The sequence below is a fragment of the Emydura macquarii genome, unplaced genomic scaffold (assembly GCF_026122565.2).
Source record: "Emydura macquarii macquarii isolate MOO-44397 ecotype Brisbane River unplaced genomic scaffold, CSIRO-AGI_Emac_v2 contig_1045, whole genome shotgun sequence".
Lineage (NCBI taxonomy): Eukaryota > Metazoa > Chordata > Testudines > Chelidae > Emydura > Emydura macquarii.
The window spans coordinates 20142769-20157154 of record NW_027131182.1 but is presented as its reverse complement, the minus strand read 5'-3'; positions in this window follow the sequence as shown (position 1 = coordinate 20157154).

Here is a 14386-nt window from a genome sequence, read left to right as displayed (position 1 = left end):
CTGCTGTGTTGTGAATTATCGTGCACTCAACCAGGACTTAGAGAGTTATGGGATGAAAAGAATAAAATGTCTTCAGATGACTTGTTCTTTAACCCTATCCAACTGGTAAAGTCAATGGGCACTCACCACCCTTTAATGTTATTTCTAAAAACTAGCATACAAAATATGCCCCATCCCATTCTGTTGCCATGCATTCAGTAGATTGGCAAACACCTTAGACATTAATACTATTTTTAAGGCATTCAGGACTGAATCAATTGCCTAATCAAGTAGACACAAAACATCTGCCATGTACGAATGAGAATGTGGCTCTGTCAGGACACTTCATAAACTGATTAAAACAGGGTATTCTTAATCCTGATTAGTACTCACCTATATTTAACACTACAGGTTGGGAGAAAAAGATAATGTCTATATCACAGCACAAGTGGTGATTTTACTGAGGACAAAGAAACATACACAATTTCTAACAAGTGAAAAAGTATATGTTGACATTAGGACTCAGACTACCCAAGCTCATAGCTTGCAAACAAAGGTGGGAAGTCAAGAAAAAATTAAATGGGGGGATTCTGGGTGTGAGGTCCTCCCCTGAATGTTTTGAAATATCACATACAATTTCACACATTTTAGATAAAGGTTTAGGCAAAAATCCAAGCAAGCAACCAAAACCGAGGCAGCTTACGTGGTATTTGGAATTCTGAAACACCTTCTCAGTGGCAATTTATGTCCCGTTAAAACACTGAACTTGCACCAAAAAAAACAGGCCTCTTACTCACTCATATTTCCGTCAAAAACACAAAAATATAACATTGCAATAAAACTAATATTGGATTTATGTTTTCTTTTGGTTTTCATTTCTGTTTGTTGGTGTAAAATAAAGCAGGCAATCCCTTTCTCCAGACATAGTTGGAACACTAAATGGTCATGCCCTGGGACTTCTCTCTCTTTTGTCCTTTTCCTCCATTTCTTTCCCATTTCCCACCAGTTTTACTAATTTCATCCTCAGCTATAATCCATCCCCAATACCACTTAGCCTTCTCAGTCCATCCTTTCCCTTCCAGTCCCATCAACCATCTATTTGCCCCAGTCTGTTCTCTTTCCCCACCAAGCATCCTTGTCTGACATGCTAAAGTATACCCCCCCCCCCCCCACACACACAGATTTCATTTTAATATGCTATTTTGCTACCCATCTTCCTGTTAAACAGCAACAATGGGAAACAATCCCTATCTCCCTTCATTTTCCTTCTGTCGCAATTATACATTACATCTAAGACTGTAATACAAAGGGCAAATAATATAACAGAAAGATTACCAAATTAACCATTTTACTATTATTGTAGGCATGAGCCAGGAGGTCTGGAATACATTTCTGCTTCTTGAAAAACAAATGAAAAGTGTTTAGATCTTCAGCAGCCAGGAAGGCAGCATAGTTTCTTTGATGCTGATGGAGCTACACAATGAACCCCATCTCGGAGTCTGGTCTATGGTTTTCTGGACCTCTGAATGGTCCAGAAATGAATTTCTTCTGAAACTCATGGTCACAATGGAGGTATTTTTGACCAAGCATGAATGTGAAATTCATGTACCAATAGATATATTAACTTCTTGTTTCAGTGAATATCAAGATTTACTGGGCTTGATTCTGATCTCACTCCCAAACTGTGCATCAGGAATAACTCTACTGAAGTCAACAGAGCCACACTAATAAAAAACTGATGTGAGATTAGAAAAGCCCATTATTCCTTGAAGAAAATATTGGCTTTGGCTTTACCTAGATCAATATTTACCCTTCAGGTCAATAAATATTGGTATTCAGGGAAACAAGATATCTCTTGTATCTAGTTATTACTATTACGAATAAAAATCAATTTGACATCTAATATGGAAATTAGCAAATTATTGTTAAAACCAGCATTTTGATACATTTTGTTTTTCCATATTGTAGTCAGGTATACAAACATTGCACCAGACAGGCTGTTCAAGCAGCTCTGCTTCAACGCTCCTGTGAGATGTGGGCGTGGAGGAATGGCCTTAAAAGGGAGAAGGCCCAACTCAGTAGGAAAAAGAACAGATCTCTTATCCTCAGCTTCTGGACCAGAGCATAGTTGAGGATGAAGTCTGTCTATGTGACCAAAGTCAGATTGAGTCTCCAGAGGTGAGGCTGGGCCAGACCATGAATGTCTGCTTTATAACTCCTGTGAGTGACTTGTCCGAGGATGTTGATCTGTATTATAATTTGCTGGTAGACCCTTGCCAGAAGGAAGGCTGGTTGCTGCCCTCCATTAATTAGCATGATGTTTTTCCTTTGCTAATTTTGGTAACTATGACAATCCAGATTCCTGCAGCGGGAGGGAAGCGTTTCTCATCCACTGATGGCTGCGTGCATGAAGATGACAGGAAGCTGGGCGAGTGCCCCATGGGTGGTAGCTGTATGAGGAGGACAGACCTCTCATCCTCAGTTCCTGGGGAAAAGTCTGGCTGAAGAGAGAACCTGTGCATATGACAACAGATGGTCTGAGCCCCCTCAGAAAAAGTTGGGCTGAACCCCCAAATGATTGGCTCAAGGCATTTTCTGGTACCTTGCCTGAAGACATTACGCCAGACTGCAGCTAGCCAGAGGCTCTCTGAAGAAGGGGGATTGTCACAGGGGAATTGATCCCTGTGAGTAGACCAGGCCCAGCTCCCCTGTGTCAGACCATGTGGGCCCAGTGAAGGTAATTAAAGGAGGCAGTGCTACAGCTGGGGTTATAAAAGCCTGTAAGTGGGCAGGAAGGGGAGGAGTCATTGGAGCAGCCTGTGCTTGGGGAACAGAGCTACAGAGGAGTGTTGCTAACTCCTGTGCTGGGTCCCTGGAGCAAGACGCAAGGTGTCTGGGAAGGCCCTGGGCCTGGTGTTCCAGAAAGCAGGTTGGGATTAGGAAGCTGCAAGAAGCCAGATCACCAGAAGAAGCAGAGACCTTTGGGAGGGGGTGCTCTGAAACTAGGGTGACCAGATAGCAAGTGTGAAAAATCAGGACACTTATTTTGGGGATGAGGGGGTATAGTTACCTATATAAGACAAAGCCCCTAATATCAGGATGGTCCCAACAACATTGGGACATCTGGTCACCCTATGTGAAACCCTAGGATGAAGAGTGAGTTAAGGGACTGTTTGTTTTTATTTGCTTATATTTAGACAGTAAACTTTCTTAAAGGAGAGTGAGTGTGGCAGAGTATGTTTGGAAGCTGGGGAGAAACTCTGTGCTGTGACAAAGGCCTGGGCAAATGCAGCCTGTTTGTTTTTCCTTTCCTTTGTTTCTTTTCTCCTGAATCCTAGAAGAGGTACAGCCCAGTGGAATCCAGCCAAAAGGCTAAATTTCCATCCCTGCACCTGTTTGATGGACTGTGTGGAGCCAGACAATGAGGGGCTGAGTGAGTACAGGACCCCTCACACACCAGGGAGGGTGCTGTAGAAGGACTAAGCCCATGGCACAAACCCATCCAACTAGGTGCTTATATGGCCCCTGTCATCTCACTGCAGGTGTGTCTGTGTGCATCATAGCTCCTAATAACTAGCTGATGATGTCATAGCTGCTGGGATATGCTGAAAAAGAACCATAACCATGGCACTACTGTGCTACCAGCTGTCAGAACTAATGTCAGGGGGCTATTGTGCAAGTTCATTACTATTCTGTGAGACCAGCTGTGGTGCTGGTTTCACAACGCTGAAGCACAAATGGAACACATACAATAGCCTGTAAAGGAATTGTTACTGAGAGTCTCCAGCAATGCTTCTAGCTAGAATTGTGTGCATCACCAGGTGCAGAGTTTCAATCCTTGCTATGGCAGAACTTGAATTTTTAAAAACGGTATCTTTACATTTTTTATTTTAATTGCCTATCCTCTCCCACTTTGTTTGTGGGTGGACACAGAATATCCACCAAGAGGATTTCTGGAGTGATGCCAAGAGAACTGTTGGTTTCGTAGAGGAGTGTTTGGTGTCCTGGGAAGTACTCATGCTGATAACTGACAATTTAGAGTAGGTTTTGTTTAAGGCAGAGCACTGCCATGCAAGAGCTGCCAGTTCTTGAAATAGGTATGGGATAACCATTAGTCCACAGAAGCTATTGTTAACTCTTTTATTCTCCAGCCCACTGTATTGGTACTCTGCCTTTGTTTAAGCACCCATTAACCCTTGTTTAGGGCTGGCATCCCAGAGGATTATCAGAGATTAGGCTGTGCTACTATTGGTCTTGTACAGTGGTTCTCAAACTGTTTGTATTGGTGACCCCTCTCACACAGCAAGCCTCTGAGTGTGACCACCCCTTATAAATTAAAAACACTTTTTTTTATATTTATCATTATTTTAAATGCTAAATTTATAACCCTATTGTTTAAAACAAACGTACCTTTTCTCACTGCTTTTAAATTAAGACAAACATATTTTTATCAAATTATTGATATAAGCAGAAAAGTTATTTTTTTAAAATAGTTACTGTTTAATACTGAAAGCAGTGCCACCGCCAGCAGCAGTGCCCAAGTAAGGGTGGCAATGGGGCACTAAGTCGGCTGTGAAAAGTGATATTTGTATGTTAATATCACTTTTCACAGCCAACAGCGCTCCATTGCCACCCTTACTTCGGCACTGCTGCTGCTGGCAGGTGCTGCCTCCAGAGCTGGGTGGTTGGAGAGCAGCGGCTGCAGGCCAGGTGCCCAGCTTTGAAGGCAGCGCTGCCACCAGCAGCAGCACAGAACTGCAGAAGTAAGGGGTGGTGATGCCATACCATGCCACCCTTACTTCTGCATGTTTGGCCTTTGTGTTGGGAGAGGTGGCTACAGGAAAGGGGCTAAGGCAAAATTTTGGGTGGCTATTCCATCCTGCCTGTGTGTCTGACTGGTAAATTATAATTTACTTTTTTTTTTTGGCCGATCTCAGTGTTCTGATCGTTCAGCAGCTGAAGAGCTGCATTTAACCACAGACCAATCAAGCCCTCTAATGTTGTCTCAGTCCCACCATTTGTCTTAAGACAACAAACCTGTGTACATGATACTACAATCCCTAGGGTCCAATTTCCTTAAAGTGTGATAATGCAAATATATATTTTGTTTAGGAACAACAATCGCTGCATTATACGTTTACGATACTTTTTGAAGCAAATACACTAGAATGCGAAGGAAAGGTGCGTGTAATTTTCTAAAACACTAGATTGAAATTATATATATTATAGCAGTTGCTCTCTGTTTTGTGCATGTATTCGTGACCCCCATGTAATAACTTCATGACCCCGAGTTTGAGACCTGGTTGTGACCACCAGTTTGAGAACCCCTGGTCTAGTGGATAGATCACTGGGCTGGAACTCAGGAGCCTTTGGGCTTGTTGGGTGACCTTGGGCAAGTCACTTCACCTCCTTGTTTCTCAGTTTCACCATCTGCAAAATGGTAGTAGCAAAACTGACTTCATTTGCAAATTGCTTTGAAATCTGCTGATGAAAAGTGCTATATAAGAGCTAGATGATATAATCACTATCGTTGAAAGTTCATCACACAGAGCTAATCATAATTATAGATGCAGCTACAAAGAAAATAACATTAAACAATTTTGAATATCAAGAAATATTTAGGCTGTTTCTTATTTTAACCAAACCAGTTCACTCATTCAAACCAATTACACTCTAAATTTTTGATCTGGGAAAGAGCATGAAAAGGTCTCTCCTAGGTCTGGTATTATCTGAAGTCACCTGAGAAGGAAAAATATTTTTTAAACTGTTTTGTTTTGTTTGGTAAGTGGTAAGTGTTTTGTTTAGTAAGTGAGCAGTGAAAGACACTTGTTTTATGCATTCAGCTATAATGGACATAAGATGATATGTTTGTGCACACGCACAACTGTTTAAATAAAAGAACTCCAGCATTACATATATATATAATGTGAAAACGTAATGTTTCCTTTTTAGCCTTATAGTGCCAGAGTAGCATCATACTTACATTAGCTAAACATCTGCCCCACAGTGTTTGTGGGCTTAAGAGAGTTTTCTAGTTTGTCCAGTTCTGACCACATATATGACTTCCAAAATAATGTCTCTCTCTGTAACATTTGCAAAGTCCCTTGGCAGAGAAGAATTTTTAGAGTTTGATGTAGTAAAAAAAAAAAAAAAAAAGGCACCTTTTAAGATGACCTTCATATTTTGAAATACCTTCTCATTTATTGGAATCTCTTTTCTCTAAACCATGGGGTGTGGACAAATGCCAGTTTTGGTCTAGTCATTTGTCACCAGTGTGATTGAAACTTTGATCCTGCAAAGTGCTGAGCAAATTGTGAAAGTCCTGAGTGCCTCCACCTCCCATTGATTTGAAGTGCAAGGTGCTAAATGGTGAGCAGACCTGAGCTCCACAGCCCACTGAAATCAGTTAAAAGACTCCCCTTGACCAAAGGCTCACTGAGGTCAGGGACCCCCGGACAGAAAGCTATTTAATTTTAGATATTTGGGAAGCTGGTCTTGGGCTTATTCACTATAAATATTTGAGCTTCTCAGAACTCTAAATTATAGGAGTTTTCCAAACCTCAAACTGGTACTGCAGAGTTTAAAAAAAATCTGCATACCAAAAAACTCTCAGTCAAGGGGATTATAAAGAGCAGATCCTTTTTATACACTGCCAGATGCAGGGACAATTATATTACCCATTTGCAGATTGCAGCCTTACAATATAAGATTGCAACAGAAATCAAACATCTTTTACGTTATTACAACAAAATGGCTCAAGCTCAAAAAAGGCACATATATCAATAGCAATTATAAATGTGCTTTTTGAAGGAAATGGACTAAACGGTTTTCAAATAGCCTTTTAATTAAAAATTGCAGCATAACTACTATAGTATTATAGTTTGTTCTCACTTTAACTAAATGTGGTTGGTGTGATGGACATTTATTTTACATATAGTATCACATGTAACCTGACACCCTAATCCTGCAAGTTACAGACCTCTAATAAGAAGACAGACCCTTTGTATGCAGAAGCCCCATTGACTTCAAGTCGGGATCAAGTGGGGATACCACAGCATTCCATGCATGCAGAATAAGTCTCAGGATCATAGCCTGAAATAGTACTAGGACTAACATCCTGAGTTAAAGTTCTCAAGGCATTTCTGTTTTACAACAACATTTCATACCCACTTTATCATGGGGGAGTAGAAGGTTTGACAGCATCATTATTGGGTTCACACCTTACTTATGAGAGATTGGGGAAAAAACAAGAGCAGACAGAGAGGGACAGTTAAAATGCATTGAAGAGATAGGGTGATAAATAGAGCTCTGAGATGTGTAGTGGAAAACAGTTACAAAAAGGTTGTGAAGATAAAGAGCAGAAAGAGTAATTCTGATGGGGGCGGGGGAAGGAAGTGGTTGGGATTTGGGAGAATCTGTTCTGTACTATATACATTTGTGCCAGCCTTGCTCTGCCTAATAAATGAGTCATCCTAGAAAAAAGAATGAAGTTAAATTACAGGGAAAGTAACAAACTTATTTGTGAACCTAAAATAATTTGACAGTTAAGTCTAAGTCCAAGAGGCTCACCTGTGCTAATTCATATTGTACAGTAGTTTGATCTGGGTTTGGGTTTTTAAAAAATCATGCTTGTTACAATACTTGCTGGTTTTCTTGTAATCATCTAAGTATCCTAATACTTAAACTTTTAAGTTATCCCCAGTATAAAGATAGTAGAAAGGATATTAGATTAGACCTTTCATGAAACATTTTTGTTTTGTTCTTTGAAGTTTTGGCCATCAGATTGAGCTGCAAAATCATGGAAGGATAAGTTACAAATTACTTTCGTTTGTAGCTTATAGATGCTGTAAGAGGAATTTCTATTTTACCAGTGTTTAAGACCTACTGTTTTTCATCTCAGTTTATAAGTGAAAAGATGCTACAAAACCTGTAGTCCTCTGGCATTAAAGCAGGAGTTATTTTTAATCTAGGGATCTATTGTATCTATGCAGAGAAGAAGAAAAACCCATCCAGTAAGTAACTGGTTTTTTTTTTTTTTTTTTTGGTCTGTAGAGCAGCAAACCACTACTTTAGGCTCTAGAGGCTTATTTCCTCCCTACCCTCTAGTTTTCAAAAAATTATTGTGGCTTGCTGAAGTAGTTCAGGACCATAAACTTTAAAATGTGATATGGCTATATATGAAATGCCAAGTTGGTGGGCCTAAGCAGAACTTCAGTATTCGCTGGCTATTCAAAATTCTCCCTCAGACTTCATTGCTGATACGTGTCAGTCTACTGGGAGCTGCCTATTTCACTAGTGTACTGATATGCAATTTTTTCTATATAGATGAAAGGTTCTGGCCTCAGTATCAATGTCAATCCAAAATACGTGTACTGACATCTCTGGAATTGCTCCCAGTTTCTACTGGTGTAACTGAAATCTGGATCAGATGGTATAAATATACTGTATATTCATTTACTGTATTTAGATTTATAGAATTTACCCATCAAGCATTCCCTGGGAGTAGCTACACAATTTAAACACACAAACACCACACGTTGACCAATATCAGCCTTAAAGAGACAGCCACAGGATAAATTAAACACCGTCACCATGCCTTCTGGTAAAAGCTGGAATAAATTGATGAGCTTTATACTGTGCCCTGAAGGTATACAGATTCAGGCTCTGTCAAACCATCAGAAAAAACGAATTCCAGAGGCAGGGGACCTTGACTGAGGACTGAGGCCATTGTGACATCTGTGCCCAAATGGTTAAATCTAGAGATGGTAAAAGCACCCTATTTATTCTCAGTATTTCTAATCATGCACTGGAAGACTGGTGGTTCATCAACTACTTGATCACATGGGACTTTAATCCTGAATCAGTATCCTGAATGTTAATACTAAATCCTAAGAATTGCACCTAGAAGCAAGCTGGAAGCCAATGAAGATGTCAGACACGTCCTATGAACAGGTCTATTAAGCAAAATGGCATCTACATTCTGTACTAGATGTAGGTTCTGTGAGTCACTGAGGATAGCAGAATGCTCTAGGGTAGAGTAGGTTGAAATAATCCAATCTGTAGGTTACAAAACCAGGGAGAACCACATCAGGGAGAAATGGTCACAACTCTCTAGCCAAACAGATGAAAATATGGCATAATTTATGTTACTAAGTAATCCAGATGTCAATTCAAATCTAGATTTGGTGGCTACAAACAACCCAGATATTCCCCTTCAACAACTGCAAGACATTAACAGCACTATACTCACTCATTGTTTCTCCCAACCCAGCATGTCTAGGTGAGCTTTAGCCAGCTTGCTTTCATCCATGCCATGGTCTTAGCCAAACATGAGGAAAGCAAACTGCACCATCTGAATCTGGCGAAAAACACATAGAACTATATGTTACCTGCATGCTAACGTCAGTGCAGCCCACATAGTCTCATTATGTGCTTCAGCAGCCTGAAATACCCAGGAAGAGTGATAATATCGAATCAAGTGAAACTCCACAAAAGATGCTAAGGGTATATGGCCAATTAGCCAAAACAACCCTCTGAAACTGCTTAGAGGAAAGACCAAACACCATGCAATTGCATTTCTATCTATCCCTTCCATGTTTTGTAGATAAGTCAATAAATTCTTTATGGTCAGTATTATCACAGTCTGTTGACAGACCTTAAAGAATTAGTGTGCTCATTTAATTAAAAATTTTATAGTGTCCACTAATTTTGCGTACCTTGGTTGTGGGGTGCCCAACTTGATGCATTTAAGAGCTGATTTCCAGAGGTACTGAACCCCCTCAGTTCTCACTGACATCAAAATACGTGTATTCTTTTGAAAATGTGGGCTTTAATCTCTGCCAGTTGCTAGGAGATAGCAACCAGCATAAGTTTTAACAGGTATAGACTTTTATAGAGGTTTTGCAAAGCAGAGAAAGGGATCTTTTATGGGAAAACTCTTTCAGACCTCAGTTTTTATGATTTGCATGAGTACAGTGAATAGAATCTGGCCAAAATGTTTACCAAAGAGAAGTCCAAAAGAAAATAATTGTAATCATGACAGCACCAGGATCCTAGTATTGAGAGCTCGGTGCTTATGCTCTATACTTCAAGACTTCTCCAATCTGCCTTTCTTTGTGTGCTAGCAATGTTAGTAGGTAGGAAAGTATGTACCAGCACTGTTACCCAGGTTTTCAGAACCCACAGCAGTGGTAACTTAAATTCATTGCAGGTGGTTTCAGGAATAAATCAGTGGGAACACAGCATTTCCATCTGATAAAGATTAATACTAGAAAGTGTGCTCTTTATCCAAAACTAGTATTTATTAGATTTAAGCTCACACAGACATAAGCCTTGGGTTTAGAACATTGCAAATAATTACCTAGAATCTGGGACAGTATTGAGTAATTGCAGCAGATCAGCATTGGCTGGATGTTTCCCCAACGGGGAAGAAAGGTGTCAGCAAATCTCTCTCTCAAAGCTTCAGAGAACTGCTCCAAAGTACACTCTATTATCTAGTCCTTTTATACTAACGATCACAAAACACACAGATCACAGTGACCCCTACTGGGTCACCACCTCTCCTAACTTCAATAAGCTACTCACTAACAACACATTTCTAACAATGTAAACTATAATTGGCTTGTGTATCAGAGGCGCCTAAATTCAAGGTTCCCATCCACTTGTTTTCTTTTACTCTCAAATTGTTGTCTCTTCTCTTCTTTCCCCTCCTCCTATTCTGATTAACAGAAACTGCCAGTCTACACTGACCTGGCCTCTAGAAGCCCTGCTTATTCAAATTAACCCTTACCTATATGGTGTTCTATTTTATTAATTCATGTTGGCTGAATGCAATATGACTGCTATTAGCTTGATCAACTTCTGGGGTAAGACATCTCTCAAATTCAGGGTAACAGCACCTTCTGTGGTGCAAAAGGTTGGTGCAGCAAGACAAAGATATTATGTATTTTGGGAGACCGATTAAGCATTTCTCAGAGGGGGAATTTTATTTTTGAATTATTTTTCCTCACAGTTATTCTCAACTTCAGAGTCAGTTTGGTGGATGGATGTGAAGCTCCCCTGATAAAAGCAAACCACTCGTCATAGGCTATAATCAGTTCTTCCCAAGATATCTGCACTGTTAGTACCTAGAAGAGGACAAGAATTGAGTGGCCTGGGGATGTGTTTCTGTGTGGTCCTTCAGCTGCCATGTTACCAGCTCTCAGCACTGTTCTCGGGGCCAAATAAGGAGGCTGTGTGCAAGTCCTTACATGATCCTAGTGCTGGCAGCTAGGATCCCAGTGGTGCCAACATACAGTCAGGCTTTGCTGAGTGAGAAAAATGTTGATATTTGTGAGCATGTGCCCTTTCCTCAGATATAAAATAAAAGGGAAACACAATAGGATCCAGAAATTCCTGCTGGAAGGGAATGAGGTTGCAGCATGTAGCAGTCAGATGCAAAATTGACACCTTCAGACTGCAACTGGTTTTTCCCTCTCTAATTTAAAGGGCCAGCTACTAGAAGAGCTCATAAGTGGGCAAACACATAACTAAAGAGTTCAATGGTGACCCAGTAAGTCACAGAGAAAATAAATGTATGATCCGTAAGGCGACTGTGTTTCCTTATTCAAATACAGTCTCTAGAGCAACTTCTGCTATAATCCATCAACTAAGGTTACGACTTGATAATAAGTGGGAAGAAAAAGGGAAAAAATTGGTACATAGAAAACTGCATACTTTTTATTCTCCAACCCACCCTTCATATGGCATTTGAATTCAGTCCTCAATAATTGACTTAATTCTCCAGATTTGCACTGAGTCTTTGTGGATGTGAAAGAAAATGTCAGACTTCTTCTGCATTGTACAGTAGTGAAATACATTTTTATGGTCACCAGTTTCCATGATAAATTACATATTTAATGTTGCTCTCACAAAGAGTAGTAGAAAAATGACATTTTGATGCTTCATACCATTCCATGCCTAAAATGTTCATTTTCTGATGAGAGTTAGTGTGTTGTTTTGCTACTAGGTTTTTTCCTAGACTGTATAACCATATTCCCTAAATTCACCTTGTATAAGCTATGTCACTTACACATTAGGAAAGTGGCACAGGCAATTCATGTTTCTCTCTGACAGCAAGATAAATATTAGGACTGGGAAAAAATCTTTGCATTGAGAGAAGCTGTACAGGGGCATTTTAGCAACCAGCCAAGTGCCCAAGCCACTGCCAATTATTGGGGTGGATTACCAATTCTTCTTCTTGCTGCTGTTACGCTACTGTAGGCATAAACTAGGCAAACTGGGAGAGGGAGGATATAAGAGAGTGAATACATGAAGTGGACTTGATGCTGCGTTCTCTCTCTGAATATGCTGGGGCTGATGGCTGTGAAAATCAGGAAGTGTGGATATATTTTAAAATTGTCGGTATGGGGAAATGTAGCTATCAGATTAACAGTTTAAGACTGCTTGCTTAACAATATTTTTTTTTAGTTACATGTTTCTGTCACCGCTGCTTCTGCCCAGTGATTGATTTGTTTGGTTAGCTATGTAACATTTTCTTGACTGACATGTCTCTGTAACTTTTGGGGTATAAGAGGGAGGTAGCAAGTCGTGGACACTTCGTGGACACATTAAAAAGATCTCCACGCACAGATGGAAGGACAGAGCATTCAGAAATCTGACATTCACTGAAGACTGCCTCAGACTTGTGGGGTAACTATCAGTTCTGGGGCACTCTAATAACCTATTTGTATTTGTATGCGCTTAAGACTAATAAGCGGAGACTTCTGGTAAAGGTAATTCCCATGGGAATTGCTGGAGACCAATAAAGTAAAGCTTTAAGTTAAAAGCACTTGACTTTGACTTGTCTAGCAGGTGAAGTACTGTGTTTCCTTTGATTTATGTCCTGATCCAACTCACAGACATTAAAAGTTACTGGGACTAGGAACCCTGGGTAATAAAGCCACATTTTATTTAAATGTTACTGAATAGTACACGTCTCATTATTGAAATCATGGGGTGAGGTTAGGATGCTCCCTTTTGGTCCATATATCATTTTTTAAAGACCACGATTTTAAAAGACAGTTACCTAAAATCAGGTCATATGGGTCAGGACAGATAAGAGAATGAAAAATAGACGCAGAAATGGATTTTAAAGTGGACTGCAACTTTATTAACTCCTAGCTTTCTCAAATGCCAGGCACATACGGGGTCCAGTGCAGTGTTAAATGTCCTCTATGCCAAATAGCCAATATTCAGCAATTCTTTGTGCATACATTATGATATAGGCTTAATTACATAAACAGAAATTACTTTTTTCTATAGGACCCTTGCTCATTCAGTGGACAATATGAAATGTGTTCTAAGGATGATTCAGGGTTCTGTAATGAAGGCAGAAATTCTAAATACAGCTACCTCTTCACTTGCTGCAGAATAAGAATGGGGATAGCAGGAAGAGAAATGATGGTTTTGTGCTTTTGGCAGCTGAATGCTACCCTGGAGAATTGAATTCTATCCCTGTCTGTGCCAAACAGAGCCTATGTGAGGTTAGTCAGGTCACTTAAACTAAACTTTTCATATGTGACTAGCAGTGTGCTTCTCATCTTATAAATGCCCAGTTTGAGACACATGGGGCTGAGCACTCACAGCTGTGTCTGAAGTCAGTGTGAGTTGTGCATTACCCTGTAAAATACTATAAAATGCTAAGTACTCTGAAAAATCAGGCGCTGGGCATCTGAACTTGGGTACCCAAAATAGTGGACACTTTCTTTTACCTTAATTTCTCTACGTCATTTCCACAGAGGTAAAATGAGGATAAATACCATTCCCTCACCTCACAGGTGTGTTGGGAACATAAATCATTTTGTGTTTGGAGCACTCACATACTATATAATAAGCAGCATAAAAAATCCAATGAGGAAATTAATACTGTATTCAGAGCAGGGTTTGAATAGTAAGCAATAAATCAGGTATGGGGCCACACACTGAAAAATGAGGATAAAATAAAATAGTGGCTCATTCATTGAGCACTATCCATCCTGTGCACTGAATGAAGGAAGCAGCCTGTGTAAATAGTATGTGATGTAGGTAATGACTTTATCGTAATACGTATGCAAAGGAGGTCAAATTAAGGTTGCTCAGTCAATATTAATTCTGGCACTTCCTAACGTTTAACAGCTTTACTTTGCATTCTTACGTAGGTTTTTTTTGTGTATAATTACTTACATGGGGAGAAAATATTTTAATCTAACAGATAGACTTAACAAGACCCAATGGCTGGAAGTTAAAATCAGCAAAATTCAAACTTGATATTAAGTGAAAATTTTAACTGTGAAAATAAACGTCAATTGGAACACATTACCAAGGGATTGGGTAAAGCCTCCATAATTTGTAGTCTTAAACAAGATTGCATGTCTTTCTAGTTCAACCA